This window comes from Cantharellus anzutake (assembly GCF_015039405.1).
Source record: "Cantharellus anzutake strain C23 chromosome Unknown EI90scaffold_53, whole genome shotgun sequence".
In the NCBI taxonomy this organism is placed as follows: domain Eukaryota; kingdom Fungi; phylum Basidiomycota; class Agaricomycetes; order Cantharellales; family Hydnaceae; genus Cantharellus; species Cantharellus anzutake.
Window position 1 is genome coordinate 214,313 of NW_024067003.1, and position 6,947 is coordinate 221,259.

Below are 6,947 nucleotides of genomic sequence, written 5' to 3' on the forward strand. Positions count from 1 at the left end.
TTACGTACCCCCAGTCCATCAGGGATTCCTTATAATACTCAAGGAGTTAAGCTTAGGGTTTCTTTTCTACTTGGATCTCTCAGCACTACAGTCTCTTTGTAGTCAAAAGGGAGGTCTCTTTTCCATTCCTATGTGTACAGGGCTTTTAAACACATGGAATGGCAATAATGTGGAAAAACAAATGAAAAGAAAATATAAAACGAAAGATTGTTGTTATGGGCACCGTGTGGACAGTTATGTATGGCCGATAAGTCCAATGGCTGATGTGGAAGTTCAATAAAAGAAAAACAGGAGTGATAAGCAGGCCATATCCACTAATAATTGCTGTCCTCCACCAATTTCCATCATCACACCACACTCATCCGTCTCTTCCTCCCTTCCCGACCTATCCATTTGATTCCCCAGGTTCATAGCTTTCTCCCAATACCAAATTTGTCCCAAATGGTTGAGATTTGACTGAGTGGTGGGCATGGGTGTTACGAGGATGGGGAGAAATCCCTTTTCCTTGATCCATTCTTATAGAGGGAGGACAATCATTGTAACTAGTCTGTACCATAATGGGATATGTAATCGATGAGTGTTCCCAGTCTGGCATGGGAGTGGACGATTGAATTCCCATCAATCGTGGTTTGTGATGTAGTGAGCTATTAAGGAATTGATGGTAGGTAGTCAGAGACGTTGGGACAGATGGGTCAGCCATGGGTACTTGGCGCTCCTCAATGGAGCGTACCATGTGCACAGTTGTGACTCGCGAGGCGGGCAAGAACTTTGTATAGTTGCCATCAGTTACTTGGCATTCACAGCGCGAATGTACCGGTAGCAGGTTGATGTCATGAGCATACAATGAGGACTGACTAGCAGGGCCTTCGGTGACTTGGCGTTCCCAAAGGGAACGTACCGTTGGCAAGGGAATATGATGACTGACGAGGGAGGGAACAGACAATGGATGGATGGCTACTTGGTGCTCGTGTAGCGAGCGTACCGGCATCATGGGAATGTGGGCCTCTGTCAAGAACCCGGATTGTAGGGGAAAATGCATGAGTCCGAATGCAGGTGGGGCTCAACTAGAGGGGATCCAAGAGCTCCGGTAGTGGACTGAAGCTTCTCCAGGAAGCCTGGTTCTGCTGGATGGTACAAGAGGCTCTAAGAAGGACGCAGCCTCAGCGACTCAGAGGGAGCGCTGTGCCTCCATTACATTGTAACGGGTCTAGTCAATCTAAACTCGCGACTCAGGTCTGGGGGGGGTAGGTCTCTCTCTAGTGTCACACAGATGTAGTGGGGTCCTTGGGTACGGTGCTGATAACCCTCTCTAACTACTATACAGCGGGTCATGGAAGAGTCCAATACAAATAGAAAAGGAAAGTCACATGTGTGAATGAATGAAAATAGTAAAGATAATAAAGAAAATGTCATATCTCCTCAACAACCCAACCAAATCCAACAATCTTAGACTCGTCAGAACCACCTCTACAACCTCTACAACTCCTACTATTACCCCGACTCACCAATCCTAATCCCTGATGCAGTAAAGGGTGAAGTGGCTTGTTTTAACCCACACAGACTTGTCCCCACAACAACGTCTCAGTTAGTCCTTGTATTTCTTATGTCTGAGGTATCTTGTAGAAAGGGGCCAGGATTCACTCAGAGGGACTTGGGGTAGCATTTTAGTCGAGATTAGAACTAAGGAAAACTACAGGTTCTAATCTACAGGTATATATAAGGGGGAATGGAAAGGACTTTAGTCAAAGTCTGAATGATAATAGAAAAACACCAAAAGGTGCCGAGTGATACCGAGAGGTACTGAAAGGTCCCAAACGATATCCTTAACAGGGAACCGAGGTGTCAGGTCAAGGGGGGTGAGTAAGAGGCTGGAAGATGAATGGGAACGAGGAATGGGTAAGAGGGGGTTAGCTGACTGAATGGTAAGAAGAAGATAGTCATGCTATGAATGGAAGGTGACTAATAAGTGATGACATTGTAGGAGGGCACAGCAAGTACCACACAAACAAGGCCAGAACCACACTTTTTGAGGCTCCAACGAGCACCCTCAAGCCTCCGACACATTCACAATGCCCACGGGACATTTCCACATTTTTTCCAATTTTTTTTCATGCTTTTTTCTCAAGACCCATATTGCCACTTCCCCAAAATTCACGGATATCCACCATTTCCCCCATATCTCCACCAATTTTCCACCAATTCACACGATTTTGAGCTTGAAGGACAGCGACGGATCAGGAGAAGAGGATGGAAGGACAGGACGGGAGTTAGGATGACGGATATGCGGTGGAGAAGCGAGATTGATGGTTGATATTGACCTTATGGGCCTCAATTATTGATTTTATTGTTACCTTGTGGACATTTTTTTGCCTTATTGTTTCTTAGCCGAGCTCTCAACATTCTTCCTGTTTCCATCGCCACCATCCATCGGCTATTTTACTTGTTTTTTGTTCTGATTTCTCTTTTTTTTCTATATATACACCCAGTTTGCGTTGTACTTACAGTTGTTGGACCCCTCATCTGTGCTACAAAGACTGTGGTGTTGAGCGACCCTCCCATACGTTTAAAGAGCTTAGTCTGACTCCCTGACGACTGTCCAAGAAGGACCAGGGTGAGTTCTGAGTTTTAAAAGAATTTACCAGTATCGTGCACTTGCACCGGGACCGTGTGTGGCCATACCAGTAGTAAGATTTCCTTTGCCCCCTTTTTCTTTTCTTGTTTGCTGCTGGGTTACATCCCTAGCACGCTTACAACGTGAGTGGGGTCACCGAAGGATGCGGATAGCTCTGAAAGTGGAGTTACATATCCGAAGGATGTTGGGTGACTCCAATAAATGAAATGGGTGGAGAAATGGTTTAGGGGTATGTCATGGGATGTCAGAGGTCCATCAGGATATCGGAGCAAATCCAGAGTCTCCGAATGTTCCAACTTGGGACCGAGCTTCCGGGATGGGAGTGGCCAGGGTTTGGTGTGCTGCAAACAGGCCGGAGCTGAGACAGTTAGGAAGGAAGGTGACTTGGGGAGTGGGGAGTCATGGTGTAGGGGATGGTGAAGTTGTTAGGAAGGTGTGGTGTGGTGGGAGTGTGTGGGGTCAGGATTCCAGGATATGACAGCCTCAGAGTATTCACGATCTATAAGATCGTGATATGATGTCATCCATGGAGCACTGGGGGGAGAGCTGAGTGATGAAGACCCATAGGATACAGGTTCCATAGGATGATATACAAGTCGAGAGGCTTCGACTTGCAACTTCGAGTTCTCACCGTGAGGACCGCTGGAGGACTCGACATAACCAGACTTATAGGACATGTTGCAAGTTGTACAGTCACAGGTTCAGTTGAGTCACAAGAAGGGGTTGTTACATGGGACGGTGAAAGAGGGCTCATGGCTCTCTATGCTGACTAAGCTTGTGGGGCCAAACTCTCCGAAACTCTCTACTTTCTCTCTAAACTTCGCTTCGCTCTCGATCCTTAACTCCATAGTGAGTTCTCTGGGATTTTCGCAAGGTTCAGGCTCAGTGTCCACTACTCACTTGTTGTGAGCTAGATCACTGCCCTTATTCCTACTGTTGGAATTCCACACACTCACACCCTCTCTAGTGTGTCCTAGCACCTTAGAGAAAATGGGGGAGGGGAGAACTTCTTTCCAAAAATCCAGTATGTACAGGATTATAAGAAATAATTATTTTTAGAAATAATAGATGGGAAATATTGATGCCATATGGCACCGGCATACCTTATTAGGTGAAATAATAAAAAGGGTAACAGTATCAATAAAAGAATATCAATCAATGACTGAAATGATGGCAAAATATAAAAATAAAAGAAAATAAGCGATTTCTCAACGGATTTGCGGAATTAAGAGCCAAAATTGGAAATGAAGCCGGAGATAACTCTCACGCAGCCAATAGGCATTTTTACCAAATTATTAGACGCTGTGGGAACGAGTGAGGCTGGAATTCTGGGTTGCCGCTTGAGATTCCCACACCTGCACATACTCGTGACCTGCTGTGCCTAACTTGCCCAACATAGAACTCCGTCAATTCTCCACCGATTGGGACGTTCTTGATATCGTCGGAATGTACGAATTAGGATTATTTTTAGATACCAAATCCGTATCGAGTTGTCGCGTGAATGAAAGTCGTTTCCTAATTGTAGAATCGGGTATCCAAGCCGAGTCTGTGCATGGGTGATTATCCCACCTACAATGGCACACAAGACAGTTGTAGAGAGTAGTTGTAGTTAGCAGGAACCACCTTCGGCAGTTTCCGTACAAGACGTGTGACTATCTACAAATGGAAAGGGTTGTGGGAAGTCCTGCGAAACACAAGTAACCTCAGCCAGCACCAAAACCCCAATGGGGAAAGCTTTGCACGAGGGGGGGAAAAGGAGTAGAATGAGTAAGGAGGGTAGGGTATCAGGATAGAGGGCAAAAGGGAGAGAGAGGGGAAGTCTTTGACTATGCGATGGATATGGACGTTGGAGACTCTGTATCCGTAACAATGGGGGTTGTGAAATTGGCCCACACGCAGGGTTAGACATCCTGGAAAGTGTCTGCAAGGGCCCCCATGTCAATTGAATCTTCATACGCATCCTTTGTGATTTTTCTGAAAATTTCTGAGCACTCCAGAGTGCATTTTGGTTGTTTGTTTACTTCGGTACAGCTTGTGATTTCCATTTTGGGCTGAAAACCAGTCTTGCAATCTCCCAAAGTACAGATCTCAGCTCCACTGCACAGGACTTTCGACACCGCCATGCTCACATGCCTTTCGACATTGTGTGGAACCTGTTAGAACCAGGCAAGAGTGGACAATTCCAGAGGGGAACTGGAGACTTAGCAAGGAGGGACCTTGGCCTCAGTGACTCAAGGGGAGCACTGTGCCATTGCTGTTTGTCCATTTGGTCCTTAATTTCAGAAGCAGTGAGCAGGAAGTCTCTAGGGGGCATTTCTGGTCGATTTTAGACTGAGGGTTTAAAATGAGTATGTACAAGTGCCTGTATATAGTGGGGAGATGAAAGCACAAGGAAATCAAAGGAGGTCCAAATCGGGACAAAGGCATCCAAACGGAGACAAGAGGATGATGGAAGCAGAGAGGTACTGAAGGTCAAGCTCCAGACTGAGGTTCTGGGATGGAGATGGCCAAGGGCAAATGTGCTGAAGTCCAGGCCAGAGTTGAGACAGTTGGAGTGGAAGGTGACTTGGAAAGTGGGGAGGTATGGTGTAGGGGATGATGGGGTGTTAGGAAGGTGTAGTGGGGTGGGAGAGTGTGGGGTCAGGATTCCAGGATATGACAGTGAGGGAGAATAGCGGAATTGAAATGGGACAATGCAATAGTTGCAAGGTCTGAAGTAAGTCTGGAAAGTCTGAACTCAGAAGTAAAACTCTGGAATATTGGCAAAGGTAAATAAATGGAATTGGCTAACCAATACAATGGGTATAAGTGGAGGTGGGGTCAAAGTCCAAGGTCAGAGCTAAGACCGGAGGTTCTGGAGATGGAGATGCGAATGGGATTCTGGAGCAGAGGTCTGGAGTTGGGAGCATAGGTGTTGCGTGCTTGTCTGGAAGGTGTCAAGGTTGAGGTTGGACCCTGGATGTTCTGGAGTTGGACCAAAGGTGGTGTCAGAGCTGGAGGTAGGATAACTGCTTGGGAGTCAGCAAGGAGAAGGTGATGGAAGGGAAGTGGGGCTCCAGAGTCAGTTTCAGAGTTCCAGGAGCCCAGAGCAGAGGTCGGGATTGTATGGATATGACAGGGCCTGTCTATAAATGAGCAGGGGACTACAGGGGAAGACATCTGGGAAGGTCCAGAGCCCAGAAGTTGTGGGGTTGTAGAAAATATCAAATGATAAAACAATAAGGAATAACATGACTGGAGGTAAGGTAGGAGTGGGGAGGTACTGGAGGAACAGAGTTACTGGAGGTATGTCATATCTGTGCATACCTGATCCCGACCTGACTCCCAGACCTCCTTCTTCACCACCTCCAGAGTCCTGCCCTACCGCTGTCTGTTCCAATATTCACCTTCGGTCCTGACACCACACCTCCTCTCACCCCTCATGCCACCTCCACTCCTCTGTCCTTCTCCTGTCCTATCTCTGCCCGCTCCGATACTCACCTCAGGCCGAACACCACTCCTCTCACCACCCTCCTCCTACTCTTCCTCCCACTCCTCCTCTTCCTCCTCACAACACCTCCACCCTTCTGTCATTCTCCTACCCTTCGCCCATCCGCTCCGATACTCACCTTCAGACCTGACACCTTTCCTCTCCTCCACTCCTCTCCCCTTTCCTCTTTCCTCTCTCTCCCCTCTGGCCCTCTTCTGCTGACCTTCTGCCAAGTTACGACCTTCCACTGCTGTCCTGTACCTCATACTCGGACACCGCTCATACCTTTGCTCCAAGACTCCGTCATAGCTCCTACCTTGGACTTTGACCCCACCTCAGCCTTAGTCCATTGCATTGGTGACCTCATACTACGTAAACACCATTGCCAATATTCCTCGGACTTTCAACCCCACCTCCGTAAGCTCCACAACCTCCAAGCTCCACAGATCATCTTCGGCACTTTTGCCACTTGTAATGTATCTTTCGCATTTCCCCCTCATCCCTATTTGGACTGCTGCTTCTTCCCATTCTAGCCAGTTAGTCGTCATCCCCACTTCCCCTCATCCTCCTGCCCCTCTGGGCTTCGCCCTCCTTACCTCCTTTTGGATGTACCACAGGTTCTGCCCTATGACCTTCGGTACTGCTTTGCTTCTGTCATCCCTTTGTTCCTGTTTGGATGCCTTCATTCCAATTTGGACCCCCTTTGTTTCCTTGTGCTTTTGCCTTCTCCATTATATATATTGGCGCTTGTACATACTCGTTTTAGGCCTTAGTCTAAAATCGACCTGAAATGCCCCCTAGAGACTTCCTGCTCACCGCCTATGAAATTAAGGACCAAATGGACAA